Below are 16,563 nucleotides of genomic sequence, written 5' to 3'. Positions count from 1 at the left end.
ATTTTTAAAGAACATGTCATTGATAAAGCTAAATACACAAAGGTTGTGTAATACAACAGATTAATCATTGAGAAGAGTGAAATTATGCTGTTTTGAAAACTATGGAAGGTCAGATTTTCTGCCTACTTATATAAGAAGATTTCTCTAAAAAATACACATTATTTCAAAGACTTTTTGGCTGTGAAATAAGTTAAGGGTATTTCAAATGGCTTGTCTGCAAAGAAAGGTGAGATGTAGGGGATCACAGAAAGTCTAGGGGAAAATAGGTCAATATATACATTGCTATATGGTGAACTAAGCCTCAGGCCAGCAACAATGGAGAGGACCTGACCCTTAGAAACGTACAAGTAAGCTGGAATCTTCAAAAGTTCAAATCTTTATAAGTAAAAAGATTTATTAAAATGAATAACCAAGTGTTTTAATTGACATCAGAAGATGAAAACAATAAACCCTGAGAACATAGAAAAAAGTTAAATAAAGATATGAGCAGAATTTAATACAACAGAAAACGTATAAAATTCAGGTGATTTAGTAAGTCCAAAGAATCTTCTTTGAAAAGATTTAAAAGACACACTTTGATTAAGGAAAACAAAAACCTAAGTAAAGAATATACAGAAAGAGTCAGGACAATGTTAGAGCAGAGAATATATGAAATGCCAGTAAATTTGAACATTTCTGGAAAGTGGACCATTTCCTAGCTCCTAAAGTTTACCAAAACTGACACAAGAGGAAATCATTTAAGGTCATCATGTCTGCCCTTGGCATTCTCGGAACGCCCTGGCCTCAGAATGCAGCCTCTGTAGTCCATGGTAACCTGCGGAGAGGGGGCGGGGCTGAGGGAGGTTGGAACACTGCCCTCACTGAGGGAGTGGGTGTGGCCATCTCTGCTGTGACTGAACAAAGGGCAGGGGAGCAGGGGGCCCAGGGCAGGGCCCTCAGAGCCCGGCAGGCCCAGTGGAGTGTCACAAGCATTTAGGCCCAGGCCAAAGGGTGCATTCTTTGTCTGCACAGCTGCCCAAACCCTCACCTTTCCACTCAGGCCGCCCTCTTACTTGAAGTGTGTGTGGAATCTGTCCACGCAGTACACCTCGCTGCACAGCTAAGCATAGGTCTGGGCATCGTAGCTTCCTGCCAGGTGACCGAGGCTCGCAGGCAGATGGGTCCCTGGGACACACGCGGAGAGGCTCCTGCCCGGGCCACAGGCCGCCCACTGCCCTTGCCCCAGATCGGGGGCCGCAAAGTAGCCCTGTCTGAGTCCCCTGCCCCTAGAGGGAGTATTGGACCAACACTTGTAGAAAACGGGGTCCTTGCGGGCCACTCATTGGAGGGACACAAATAAATCTTTGCCGACTTTCTGCTGAAACTTACAAGCGTTCACACCTAAGCCTCTTACAAGGTCAGCTGTTTAGCTAAACATGAGCTCATGATCTAAATTTACACAATAATGAAGACAGCAGCTACAAGGGGAGACAATCAGCCAAAACAATCAATACCAGTATTAGATTCCCAAGGCCATCCATCAGATGTAGGAATAATCGGGTGCAAGGCAGAAAATATACATAAAACTGGAACTGAAACAAGGCACAAGGATGTCTTCAAAGACTGGTAGGATCTCTAAAACATTTTTAAAGAACATGTCATTGATAAAGCTAAATACACAAAGGTTGTGTAATACAACAGATTAATCATTGAGAAGAGTGAAATTATGCTGTTTTGAAAACTATGGCAGGTCAGATTTTCTGCCTAATTATATAAGAAGATTTCTCTAAAAAATACACATTATTTCAAAGACTTTTTGGCTGTGAAATAAGTTAAGGGTATTTCAAATGGCTTGTCTGCAAAGAAAGGTGAGATGTAGGGGATCACAGAAAGTCTAGGGGAAAATAGGTCAATATATACATTGCTATATGGTGAACTAAGCCTCAGGCCAGCAACAATGGAGAGGACCTGACCCTTAGAAACGTACAAGTAAGCTGGAATCTTCAAAAGTTCAAATCTTTATAAGTAAAAAGATTTATTAAAATGAATAACCAAGTGTTTTAATTGACATCAGAAGATGAAAACAATAAACCCTGAGAACATAGAAAAAAGTTAAATAAAGATATGAGCAGAATTTAATACAACAGAAAACGTATAAAATTCAGGTGATTTAGTAAGTCCAAAGAATCTTCTTTGAAAAGATTTAAAAGACACACTTTGATTAAGGAAAACAAAAACCTAAGTAAAGAATATACAGAAAGAGTCAGGACAATGTTAGAGCAGAGAATATATGAAATGCCAGTAAATTTGAACATTTCTGTCAAGTGGACCATTTCCTAGCTCCTAAAGTTTACCAAAACTGACACAAGAGGAAATCATTTAAGGTCATCATGTCGGCCCTTGGCATTCTCGGAACGCCGTGGCCTCAGAATGCAGCCTCTGTAGTCCATGGTAACCTGCGGAGAGGGGGCGGGGCTGAGGGAGGTTGGAACACTGCCCTCACTGAGGGAGTGGGTGTGGCCATCTCTGCTGTGACTGAACAAAGGGCAGGGGAGCAGGGGGCCCAGGGCAGGGCCCTCAGAGGCCGGCAGGCCCAGTGGAGTGTCACAAGCATTTAGGCCCAGGCCAAAGGGCGCTTTCTTTGTCTGCAGAGCTGCCCAAACTCTCACCTTTCCACTCAGGCCGCCCTCTTACTTGAAGTGTGTGTGGAACCTGTCTGCGCAGTACACCACGCTGCACAGCTAAGCATAGGTCTGGGCATCGTAGCTTCCTGCCAGGTGACCGAGGCTCACAGGCAGATGGGTCCCTGGGACACACGCGGAGAGGCTCCTGCCCGGGCCACAGGCCGCCCACTGACCCTGCCCCAGATCGGGGGCCGCAAAGTAGCCCTGTCTGAGTCCCCTGCCCCTAGAGGGAGTATTGGACCAACACTTGTAGAAAACGGGGTCCTTGCGGGCCACTCATTGGAGGGACACAAATAAATCTTTGCCGACTTTCTGCTGAAACTTACAAGCGTTCACACCTAAGCCTCTTACAAGGTCAGCTGTTTAGCTAAACATGAGCTCATGATCTAAATTTACACAATAATGAAGAAAGCAGCTACAAGGGGAGACAATCAGCCAAAACAATCAATACCAGTATTAGATTCCCAAGGCCATCCATCAGATGTAGGAATAATCGGGTGCAAGGCAGAAAATATACATAAAACTGGAACTGAAACAAGGCACAAGGATGTCTTCAAAGACTGGTAGGATCTCTAAAACATTTTTAAAGAACATGTCATTGATAAAGCTAAATACACAAAGGTTGTGTAATACAACAGATTAATCATTGAGAAGAGTGAAATTATGCTGTTTTGAAAACTATGGCAGGTCAGATTTTCTGCCTAATTATATAAGAAGATTTCTCTAAAAAATACACATTATTTCAAAGACTTTTTGGCTGTGAAATAAGTTAAGGGTATTTCAAATGGCTTGTCTGCAAAGAAAGGTGAGATGTAGGGGATCACAGAAAGTCTAGGGGAAAATAGGTCAATATATACATTGCTATATGGTGAACTAAGCCTCAGGCCAGCAACAATGGAGAGGACCTGACCCTTAGAAACGTACAAGTAAGCTGGAATCTTCAAAAGTTCAAATCTTTATAAGTAAAAAGATTTATTAAAATGAATAACCAAGTGTTTTAATTGACATCAGAAGATGAAAACAATAAACCCTGAGAACATAGAAAAAAGTTAAATAAAGATATGAGCAGAATTTAATACAACAGAAAACGTATAAAATTCAGGTGATTTAGTAAGTCCAAAGAATCTTCTTTGAAAAGATTTAAAAGACACACTTTGATTAAGGAAAACAAAAACCTAAGTAAAGAATATACAGAAAGAGTCAGGACAATGTTAGAGCAGAGAATATATGAAATGCCAGTAAATTTGAACATTTCTGTCAAGTGGACCATTTCCTAGCTCCTAAAGTTTACCAAAACTGACACAAGAGGAAATCATTTAAGGTCATCATGTCTGCCCTTGGCATTCTCGGAACGCCCTGGCCTCAGAATGCAGCCTCTGTAGTCCATGGTAACCTGCGGAGAGGGGGCGGGGCTGAGGGAGGTTGGAACACTGCCCTCACTGAGGGAGTGGGTGTGGCCATCTCTGCTGTGACTGAACAAAGGGCAGGGGAGCAGGGGGCCCAGGGCAGGGCCCTCAGAGCCCGGCAGGCCCAGTGGAGTGTCACAAGCATTTAGGCCCAGGCCAAAGGGCGCTTTCTTTGTCTGCACAGCTGCCCAAACCCTCACCTTTCCACTCAGGCCGCCCTCTTACTTGAAGTGTGTGTGGAACCTGTCTGCGCAGTACACCTCGCTGCACAGCTAAGCATAGGTCTGGGCATCGTAGCTTCCTGCCAGGTGACCGAGGCTCGCAGGCAGATGGGTCCCTGGGACACACGCGGAGAGGCTCCTGCCCGGGCCACAGGCCGCCCACTGCCCCTGCCCCAGATCGGGGGCCGCAAAGTAGCCCTGTCTGAGTCCCCTGCCCATAGAGGGAGTATTGGACCAACACTTGTAGAAAACGGGGTCCTTGCGGGCCACTCATTGGAGGGACACAAATAAATCTTTGCCGACTTTCTGCTGAAACTTACAAGCGTTCACACCTAAGCCTCTTACAAGGTCAGCTGTTTAGCTAAACATGAGCTCATGATCTAAATTTACACAATAATGAAGAAAGCAGCTACAAGGGGAGACAATCAGCCTAAACAATCAATACCAGTATTAGATTCCCAAGGCCATCCATCAGATGTAGGAATAATCGGGTGCAAGGCAGAAAATATACATTAAACTGGAACTGAAACAAGGCACAAGGATGTCTTCAAAGACTGGTAGGATCTCTAAAACATTTTTAAAGAACATGTCATTGATAAAGCTAAATACACAAAGGTTGTGTAATACAACAGATTAATCATTGAGAAGAGTGAAATTATGCTGTTTTGAAAACTATGGCAGGTCAGATTTTCTGCCTAATTATATAAGAAGATTTCTCTAAAAAATACACATTATTTCAAAGACTTTTTGGCTGTGAAATAAGTTAAGGGTATTTCAAATGGCTTGTCTGCAAAGAAAGGTGAGATGTAGGGGATCACAGAAAGTCTAGGGGAAAATAGGTCAATATATACATTGCTATATGGTGAACTAAGCCTCAGGCCAGCAACAATGGAGAGGACCTGACCCTTAGAAACGTACAAGTAAGCTGGAATCTTCAAAAGTTCAAATCTTTATAAGTAAAAAGATTTATTAAAATGAATAGCCAAGTGTTTTAATTGACATCAGAAGATGAAAACAATAAACCCTGAGAACATAGAAAAAAGTTAAATAAAGATATGAGCAGAATTTAATACAACAGAAAACGTATAAAATTCAGGTGATTTAGTAAGTCCAAAGAATCTTCTTTGAAAAGATTTAAAAGACACACTTTGATTAAGGAAAACAAAAACCTAAGTAAAGAATATACAGAAAGAGTCAGGACAATGTTAGAGCAGAGAATATATGAAATGCCAGTAAATTTGAACATTTCTGTCAAGTGGACCATTTCCTAGCTCCTAAAGTTTACCAAAACTGACACAAGAGGAAATCATTTAAGGTCATCATGTCTGCCCTTGGCATTCTCGGAACGCCGTGGCCTCAGAATGCAGCCTCTGTAGTCCATGGTAACCTGCGGAGAGGGGGCGGGGCTGAGGGAGGTTGGAACACTGCCCTCACTGAGGGAGTGGGTGTGGCCATCTCTGCTGTGACTGAACAAAGGGCAGGGGAGCAGGGGGCCCAGGGCAGGGCCCTCAGAGGCCGGCAGGCCCAGTGGAGTGTCACAAGCATTTAGGCCCAGGCCAAAGGGCGCTTTCTTTGTCTGCAGAGCTGCCCAAACTCTCACCTTTCCACTCAGGCCGCCCTCTTACTTGAAGTGTGTGTGGAACCTGTCTGCGCAGTACACCACGCTGCACAGCTAAGCATAGGTCTGGGCATCGTAGCTTCCTGCCAGGTGACCGAGGCTCACAGGCAGATGGGTCCCTGGGACACACGCGGAGAGGCTCCTGCCCGGGCCACAGGCCGCCCACTGCCCCTGCCCCAGATCGGGGGCCGCAAAGTAGCCCTGTCTGAGTCCCCTGCCCCTAGAGGGAGTATTGGACCAACACTTGTAGAAAACGGGGTCCTTGCGGGCCACTCATTGGAGGGACACAAATAAATCTTTGCCGACTTTCTGCTGAAACTTACAAGCGTTCACACCTAAGCCTCTTACAAGGTCAGCTGTTTAGCTAAACATGAGCTCATGATCTAAATTTACACAATAATGAAGACAGCAGCTACAAGGGGAGACAATCAGCCAAAACAATCAATACCAGTATTAGATTCCCAAGGCCATCCATCAGATGTAGGAATAATCGGGTGCAAGGCAGAAAATATACATAAAACTGGAACTGAAACAAGGCACAAGGATGTCTTCAAAGACTGGTAGGATCTCTAAAACATTTTTAAAGAACATGTCATTGATAAAGCTAAATACACAAAGGTTGTGTAATACAACAGATTAATCATTGAGAAGAGTGAAATTATGCTGTTTTGAAAACTATGGCAGGTCAGATTTTCTGCCTAATTATATAAGAAGATTTCTCTAAAATATACACATTATTTCAAAGACTTTTTGGCTGTGAAATAAGTTAAGGGTATTTCAAATGGCTTGTCTGCAAAGAAAGGTGAGATGTAGGGGATCACAGAAAGTCTAGGGGAAAATAGGTCAATATATACATTGCTATATGGTGAACTAAGCCTCAGGCCAGCAACAATGGAGAGGACCTGACCCTTAGAAACGTACAAGTAAGCTGGAATCTTCAAAAGTTCAAATCTTTATAAGTAAAAAGATTTATTAAAATGAATAACCAAGTGTTTTAATTGACATCAGAAGATGAAAACAATAAACCCTGAGAACATAGAAAAAAGTTAAATAAAGATATGAGCAGAATTTAATACAACAGAAAACGTATAAAATTCAGGTGATTTAGTAAGTCCAAAGAATCTTCTTTGAAAAGATTTAAAAGACACACTTTGATTAAGGAAAACAAAAACCTAAGTAAAGAATATACAGAAAGAGTCAGGACAATGTTAGAGCAGAGAATATATGAAATGCCAGTAAATTTGAACATTTCTGTCAAGTGGACCATTTCCTAGCTCCTAAAGTTTACCAAAACTGACACAAGAGGAAATCATTTAAGGTCATCATGTCTGCCCTTGGCATTCTCGGAACGCCCTGGCCTCAGAATGCAGCCTCTGTAGTCCATGGTAACCTGCGGAGAGGGGGCGGGGCTGAGGGAGTTTGGAACACTGCCCTCACTGAGGGAGTGGGTGTGGCCATCTCTGCTGTGACTGAACAAAGGGCAGGGGAGCAGTGGGCCCAGGGCAGGGCCCTCAGAGCCCGGCAGGCCCAGTGGAGTGTCACAAGCATTTAGGCCCAGGCCAAAGGGCGCTTTCTTTGTCTGCACAGCTGCCCAAACCCTCACCTTTCCACTCAGGCCGCCCTCTTACTTAAAGTGTGTGTGGAACCTGTCTGCGCAGTACACCTCGCTGCACAGCTAAGCATAGGTCTGGGCATCGTAGCTTCCTGCCAGGTGACCGAGGCTCGCAGGCAGATGGGTCCCTGGGACACACGCGGAGAGGCTCCTGCCCGGGCCACAGGCCGCCCACTGCCCCTGCCCCAGATCGGGGGCCGCAAAGTAGCCCTGTCTGAGTCCCCTGCCCATAGAGGGAGTATTGGACCAACACTTGTAGAAAACGGGGTCCTTGCGGGCCACTCATTGGAGGGACACAAATAAATCTTTGCCGACTTTCTGCTGAAACTTACAAGCGTTCACACCTAAGCCTCTTACAAGGTCAGCTGTTTAGCTAAACATGAGCTCATGATCTAAATTTACACAATAATGAAGAAAGCAGCTACAAGGGGAGACAATCAGCCTAAACAATCAATACCAGTATTAGATTCCCAAGGCCATCCATCAGATGTAGGAATAATCGGGTGCAAGGCAGAAAATATACATTAAACTGGAACTGAAACAAGGCACAAGGATGTCTTCAAAGACTGGTAGGATCTCTAAAACATTTTTAAAGAACATGTCATTGATAAAGCTAAATACACAAAGGTTGTGTAATACAACAGATTAATCATTGAGAAGAGTGAAATTATGCTGTTTTGAAAACTATGGCAGGTCAGATTTTCTGCCTACTTATATAAGAAGATTTCTCTAAAAAATACACATTATTTCAAAGACTTTTTGGCTGTGAAATAAGTTAAGGGTATTTCAAATGGCTTGTCTGCAAAGAAAGGTGAGATGTAGGGGATCACAGAAAGTCTAGGGGAAAATAGGTCAATATATACATTGCTATATGGTGAACTAAGCCTCAGGCCAGCAACAATGGAGAGGACCTGACCCTTAGAAACGTACAAGTAAGCTGGAATCTTCAAAAGTTCAAATCTTTATAAGAAAAATATATATTAAAATGAATAACCAAGTGTTTTAATTGACATCAGAAGATGAAAACAATAAACCCTGAGAACATAGAAAAAAGTTAAATAAAGATATGAGCAGAATTTAATACAACAGAAAACGAATAAAATCCAGGTGATTTAGTAGGTCCAAAGAATCTTCTTTGAAAAGATTTAAAAGACACACTTTGATTAAGGAAAACAAAAACCTAAGTAAAGAATATACAGAAAGAGTCAGGACAATGTTAGAGCAGAGAATATATGAAATGCCAGTAAATTTGAACATTTCTGTCAAGTGGACCATTTCCTAGCTCCTAAAGTTTACCAAAACTGACACAAGAGGAAATCATTTAAGGTCATCATGTCTGCCCTTGGCATTCTCGGAACGCCCTGGCCTCAGAATGCAGCCTCTGTAGTCCATGGTAACCTGCGGAGAGGGGGCGGGGCTGAGGGAGGTTGGAACACTGCCCTCACTGAGGGAGTGGGTGTGGCCATCTCTGCTGTGACTGAACAAAGGGCAGGGGAGCAGGGGGCCCAGGGCAGGGCCCTCAGAGCCCGGCAGGCCCAGTGGAGTGTCACAAGCATTTAGGCCCAGGCCAAAGGGCGCTTTCTTTGTCTGCACAGCTGCCCAAACCCTCACCTTTCCACTCAGGCCGCCCTCTTACTTGAAGTGTGTGTGGAACCTGTCTGCGCAGTACACCTCGCTGCACAGCTAAGCATAGGTCTGGGCATCGGAGCTTCCTGCCAGGTGACCGAGGCTCGCAGGCAGATGGGTCCCTGGGACACACGCGGAGAGGCTCCTGCCCGGGCCACAGGCCGCCCACTGCCCCTGCCCCAGATCGGGGGCAGCAAAGTAGCCCTGTCTGAGTCCCCTGCCCCTAGAGGGAGTATTGGACCAACACTTGTAGAAAACGGGGTCCTTGCGGGCCACTCATTGGAGGGACACAAATAAATCTTTGCCGACTTTCTGCTGAAACTTACAAGCGTTCACACCTAAGCCTCTTACAAGGTCAGCTGTTTAGCTAAACATGAGCTCATGATCTAAATTTACACAATAATGAAGAAAGCAGCTACAAGGGGAGACAATCAGCCAAAACAATCAATACCAGTATTAGATTCCCAAGGCCATCCATCAGATGTAGGAATAATCGGGTGCAAGGCAGAAAATATACATAAAACTGGAACTGAAACAAGGCACAAGGATGTCTTCAAAGACTGGTAGGATCTCTAAAACATTTTTAAAGAACATGTCATTGATAAAGCTAAATACACAAAGGTTGTGTAATACAACAGATTAATCATTGAGAAGAGTGAAATTATGCTGTTTTGAAAACTATGGCAGGTCAGATTTTCTGCCTACTTATATAAGAAGATTTCTCTAAAAAATACACATTATTTCAAAGACATTTTTGCTGTGAAATAAGTTAAGGGTATTTCAAATGGCTTGTCTGCAAAGAAAGGTGAGATGTAGGGGATCACAGAAAGTCTAGGGGAAAATAGGTCAATATATACATTGCTATATGGTGAACTAAGCCTCAGGCCAGCAACAATGGAGAGGACCTGACCCTTAGAAACGTACAAGTAAGCTGGAATCTTCAAAAGTTCAAATCTTTATAAGTAAAAATATTTATTAAAATGAATAACCAAGTGTTTTAATTGACATCAGAAGATGAAAACAATAAACCCTGAGAACATAGAAAAAAGTTAAATAAAGATATGAGCAGAATTTAATACAACAGAAAACGTATAAAATTCAGGTGATTTAGTAAGTCCAAAGAATCTTCTTTGAAAAGATTTAAAAGACACACTTTGATTAAGGAAAACCAAAACATAAGTAAAGAATATACAGAAAGAGTCAGGACAATGTTAGAGCAGAGAATATATGAAATGCCAGTAAATTTGAACATTTCTGTCAAGTGGACCATTTCCTAGCTCCTGAAGTTTACCAAAACTGACACAAGAGGAAATCATTTAAGGTCATCATGTCTGCCCTTGGCATTCTCGGAACGCCCTGGCCTCAGAATGCAGCCTCTGTAGTCCAAGGTAACCTGCGGAGAGGGGGCGGGGCTGAGGGAGGTTGGAACACTGCCCTCACTGAGGGAGTGGGTGTGGCCATCTCTGCTGTGACTGAACAAAGGGCAGGGGAGCAGGGGGCCCAGGGCAGGGCCCTCAGAGCCAGGCAGGCCCTGTGGAGTGTCACAAGCATTTAGGCCCAGGCCAAAGGGTGCTTTCTTTGTCTGCACAGCTGCCCAAACCCTCACCTTTCCACTCAGGCCGCCCCCTTACTTGAAGTGTGTGTGGAACCTGTCCGCGCAGTACACCTCGCTGCACAGCTAAGCATAGGTCTGGGCATCGTAGCTTCCTGCCACGTGACCGAGGCTCACAGGCAGTTGGGTCCCTGGGACACACGCGGAGAGGCTCCTGCCCGGGCCACAGGCCGCCCACTGACCCTGCCCCAGATCGGGGGCCGCAAAGTAGCCCTGTCTGAGTCCCCTGCCCCTAGAGGGAGTATTGGACCAACACTTGTAGAAAACGGGGTCCTTGCGGGCCACTCATTGGAGGGACACAAATAAATCTTTGCCGACTTTCTGCTGAAACTTACAAGCGTTCACACCTAAGCCTCTTACAAGGTCAGCTGTTTAGCTAAACATGAGCTCATGATCTAAATTTACACAATAATGAAGAAAGCAGCTACAAGGGGAGACAATCAGCCAAAACAATCAATACCAGTATTAGATTCCCAAGGCCATCCATCAGATGTAGGAATAATCGGGTGCAAGGCAGAAAATATACATAAAACTGGAACTGAAACAAGGCACAAGGATGTCTTCAAAGACTGGTAGGATCTCTAAAACATTTTTAAAGAACATGTCATTGATAAAGCTAAATACACAAAGGTTGTGTAATACAACAGATTAATCATTGAGAAGAGTGAAATTATGCTGTTTTGAAAACTATGGCAGGTCAGATTTTCTGCCTACTTATATAAGAAGATTTCTCTAAAAAATACACATTATTTCAAAGACTTTTTGGCTGTGAAATAAGTTAAGGGTATTTCAAATGGCTTGTCTGCAAAGAAAGGTGAGATGTAGGGGATCACAGAAAGTCTAGGGGAAAATAGGTCAATATATACATTGCTATATGGTGAACTAAGCCTCAGGCCAGCAACAATGGAGAGGACCTGACCCTTAGAAACGTACAAGTAAGCTGGAATCTTCAAAAGTTCAAATCTTTATAAGTAAAAATATTTATTAAAATGAATAACCAAGTGTTTTAATTGACATCAGAAGATGAAAACAATAAACCCTGAGAACATAGAAAAAAGTTAAATAAAGATATGAGCAGAATTTAATACAACAGAAAACGAATAAAATCCAGGTGATTTAGTAGGTCCAAAGAATCTTCCTTGAAAAGATTTAAAAGACACACTTTGATTAAGGAAAACAAAAACATAAGTAAAGAATATACAGAAAGATTCAGGACAATGTTAGAGCAGAGAATATATGAAATGCCAGTAAATTTGAACATTTCTGTCAAGTGGACCATTTCCTAGCTCCTAAAGTTTACCAAAACTGACACAAGAGGAAATCATTTAAGGTCATCATGTCTGCCCTTGGCATTCTCGGAACGCCCTGGCCTCAGAATGCAGCCTCTGTAGTCCATGGTAACCTGCGGAGAGGGGGCGGGGCTGAGGGAGGTTGGAACACTGCCCTCACTGAGGGAGTGGGTGTGGCCATCTCTGCTGTGACTGAACAAAGGGCAGGGGAGCAGGGGGCCCAGGGCAGGGCCCTCAGAGCCCGGCAGGCCCAGTGGAGTGTCACAAGCATTTAGGCCCAGGCCAAAGGGCGCTTTCTTTGTCTGCACAGCTGCCCAAACCCTCACCTTTCCACTCAGGCCGCCCTCTTACTTGAAGTGTGTGTGGAACCTGTCTGCGCAGTACACCTCGCTGCACAGCTAAGCATAGGTCTGGGCATCGTAGCTTCCTGCCAGGTGACCGAGGCTCGCAGGCAGATGGGTCCCTGGGACACACGCGGAGAGGCTCCTGCCCGGGCCACAGGCCGCCCACTGCCCCTGCCCCAGATCGGGGGCAGCAAAGTAGCCCTGTCTGAGTCCCCTGCCCATAGAGGGAGTATTGGACCAACACTTGTAGAAAACGGGGTCCTTGCGGGCCACTCATTGGAGGGACACAAATAAATCTTTGCCGACTTTCTGCTGAAACTTACAAGCGTTCACACCTAAGCCTCTTACAAGGTCAGCTGTTTAGCTAAACATGAGCTCATGATCTAAATTTACACAATAATGAAGAAAGCAGCTACAAGGGGAGACAATCAGCCAAAACAATCAATACCAGTATTAGATTCCCAAGGCCATCCATCAGATGTAGGAATAATCGGGTGCAAGGCAGAAAATATACATAAAACTGGAACTGAAACAAGGCACAAGGATGTCTTCAAAGACTGGTAGGATCTCTAAAACATTTTTAAAGAACATGTCATTGATAAAGCTAAATACACAAAGGTTGTGTAATACAACAGATTAATCATTGAGAAGAGTGAAATTATGCTGTTTTGAAAACTATGGCAGGTCAGATTTTCTGCCTACTTATATAAGAAGATTTCTCTAAAAAATACACATTATTTCAAAGACTTTTTGGCTGTGAAATAAGTTAAGGGTATTTCAAATGGCTTGTCTGCAAAGAAAGGTGAGATGTAGGGGATCACAGAAAGTCTAGGGGAAAATAGGTCAATATATACATTGCTATATGGTGAACTAAGCCTCAGGCCAGCAACAATGGAGAGGACCTGACCCTTAGAAACGTACAAGTAAGCTGGAATCTTCAAAAGTTCAAATCTTTATAAGTAAAAATATTTATTAAAATGAATAACCAAGTGTTTTAATTGACATCAGAAGATGAAAACAATAAACCCTGAGAACATAGAAAAAAGTTAAATAAAGATATGAGCAGAATTTAATACAACAGAAAACGAATAAAATCCAGGTGATTTAGTAGGTCCAAAGAATCTTCCTTGAAAAGATTTAAAAGACACACTTTGATTAAGGAAAACAAAAACATAAGTAAAGAATATACAGAAAGATTCAGGACAATGTTAGAGCAGAGAATATATGAAATGCCAGTAAATTTGAACATTTCTGTCAAGTGGACCATTTCCTAGCTCCTAAAGTTTACCAAAACTGACACAAGAGGAAATCATTTAAGGTCATCATGTCTGCCCTTGGCATTCTCGGAACGCCCTGGCCTCAGAATGCAGCCTCTGTAGTCCATGGTAACCTGCGGAGAGGGGGCGGGGCTGAGGGAGGTTGGAACACTGCCCTCACTGAGGGAGTGGGTGTGGCCATCTCTGCTGTGACTGAACAAAGGGCAGGGGAGCAGGGGGCCCAGGGCAGGGCCCTCAGAGCCCGGCAGGCCCAGTGGAGTGTCACAAGCATTTAGGCCCAGGCCAAAGGGCGCTTTCTTTGTCTGCACAGCTGCCCAAACCCTCACCTTTCCACTCAGGCCGCCCTCTTACTTGAAGTGTGTGTGGAACCTGTCTGCGCAGTACACCTCGCTGCACAGCTAAGCATAGGTCTGGGCATCGTAGCTTCCTGCCAGGTGACCGAGGCTCGCAGGCAGATGGGTCCCTGGGACACACGCGGAGAGGCTCCTGCCCGGGCCACAGGCCGCCCACTGCCCCTGCCCCAGATCGGGGGCAGCAAAGTAGCCCTGTCTGAGTCCCCTGCCCATAGAGGGAGTATTGGACCAACACTTGTAGAAAACGGGGTCCTTGCGGGCCACTCATTGGAGGGACACAAATAAATCTTTGCCGACTTTCTGCTGAAACTTACAAGCGTTCACACCTAAGCCTCTTACAAGGTCAGCTGTTTAGCTAAACATGAGCTCATGATCTAAATTTACACAATAATGAAGAAAGCAGCTACAAGGGGAGACAATCAGCCAAAACAATCAATACCAGTATTAGATTCCCAAGGCCATCCATCAGATGTAGGAATAATCGGGTGCAAGGCAGAAAATATACATAAAACTGGAACTGAAACAAGGCACAAGGATGTCTTCAAAGACTGGTAGGATCTCTAAAACATTTTTAAAGAACATGTCATTGATAAAGCTAAATACACAAAGGTTGTGTAATACAACAGATTAATCATTGAGAAGAGTGAAATTATGCTGTTTTGAAAACTATGGCAGGTCAGATTTTCTGCCTAATTATATAAGAAGATTTCTCTAAAAAATACACATTATTTCAAAGACTTTTTGGCTGTGAAATAAGTTAAGGGTATTTCAAATGGCTTGTCTGCAAAGAAAGGTGAGATGTAGGGGATCACAGAAAGTCTAGGGGAAAATAGGTCAATATATACATTGCTATATGGTGAACTAAGCCTCAGGCCAGCAACAATGGAGAGGACCTGACCCTTAGAAACGTACAAGTAAGCTGGAATCTTCAAAAGTTCAAATCTTTATAAGTAAAAATATTTATTAAAATGAATAACCAAGTGTTTTAATTGACATCAGAAGATGAAAACAATAAACCCTGAGAACATAGAAAAAAGTTAAATAAAGATATGAGCAGAATTTAATACAACAGAAAACGTATAAAATTCAGGTGATTTAGTAAGTCCAAAGAATCTTCTTTGAAAAGATTTAAAAGACACACTTTGATTAAGGAAAACCAAAACATAAGTAAAGAATATACAGAAAGAGTCAGGACAATGTTAGAGCAGAGAATATATGAAATGCCAGTAAATTTGAACATTTCTGTCAAGTGGACCATTTCCTAGCTCCTAAAGTTTACCAAAACTGACACAAGAGGAAATCATTTAAGGTCATCATGTCTGCCCTTGGCATTCTCGGAACGCCCTGGCCTCAGAATGCAGCCTCTGTAGTCCAAGGTAACCTGCGGAGAGGGGGCGGGGCTGAGGGAGGTTGGAACACTGCCCTCACTGAGGGAGTGGGTGTGGCCATCTCTGCTGTGACTGAACAAAGGGCAGGGGAGCAGGGGGCCCAGGGCAGGGCCCTCAGAGCCCGGCAGGCCCAGTGGAGTGTCACAAGCATTTAGGCCCAGGCCAAAGGGTGCTTTCTTTGTCTGCACAGCTGCCCAAACCCTCACCTTTCCACTCAGGCCGCCCTCTTACTTGAAGTGTGTGTGGAACCTGTCCGCGCAGTACACCTCGCTGCACAGCTAAGCATAGGTCTGGGCATCGGAGCTTCCTGCCAGGTGACCGAGGCTCGCAGGCAGTTGGGTCCCTGGGACACACGCGGAGAGGCTCCTGCCCGGGCCACAGGCCGCCCACTGACCCTGCCCCAGATCGGGGTCCGCAAAGTAGCCCTGTCTGAGTCCCCTGCCCATAGAGGGAGTATTGGACCAACACTTGTAGAAAACGGGGTCCTTGCGGGCCACTCATTGGAGGGACACAAATAAATCTTTACCGACTTTCTGCTGAAACTTACAAGCGTTCACACCTAAGCCTCTTACAAGGTCAGCTGTTTAGCTAAACATGAGCTCATGATCTAAATTTACACAATAATGAAGAAAGCAGCTACAAGGGGAGACAATCAGCCAAAACAATCAATACCAGTATTAGATTCCCAAGGCCATCCATCAGATGTAGGAATAATCAGGTGCAAGGCAGAAAATATACATAAAACTGGAACTGAAACAAGGCACAAGGATGTCTTAAAAGACTGGTAGGATCTCTAAAACATTTTTAAAGAACATGTCACTGATAAAGCTAAATACACAAAGGTTGTGTAATACAACAGATTAATCATTGAGAAGAGTGAAATTATGCTGTTTTGAAAACTATGGCAGGTCAGATTTTCTGCCTAATTATATAAGAAGATTTCTCTAAAAAATACACATTATTTCAAAGACTTTTTGGCTGTGAAATAAGTTAAGGGTATTTCAAATGGCTTGTCTGCAAAGAAAGGTGAGATGTAGGGGATCACAGAAAGTCGAGGGGAAAATAGGTCAATATATACATTGCTATATGGTGAACTAAGCCTCAGGCCAGCAACAATGGAGAGGACCTGACCCTTAGAAACGTACAAGTAAGCT

The sequence above is a fragment of the Mesoplodon mirus genome (assembly GCF_964341445.2).
Source record: "Mesoplodon mirus genome assembly, chromosome: 1".
Taxonomy (NCBI): Eukaryota; Metazoa; Chordata; class Mammalia; order Artiodactyla; family Ziphiidae; genus Mesoplodon; species Mesoplodon mirus.
This window is presented reverse-complemented; position numbering follows the sequence as displayed.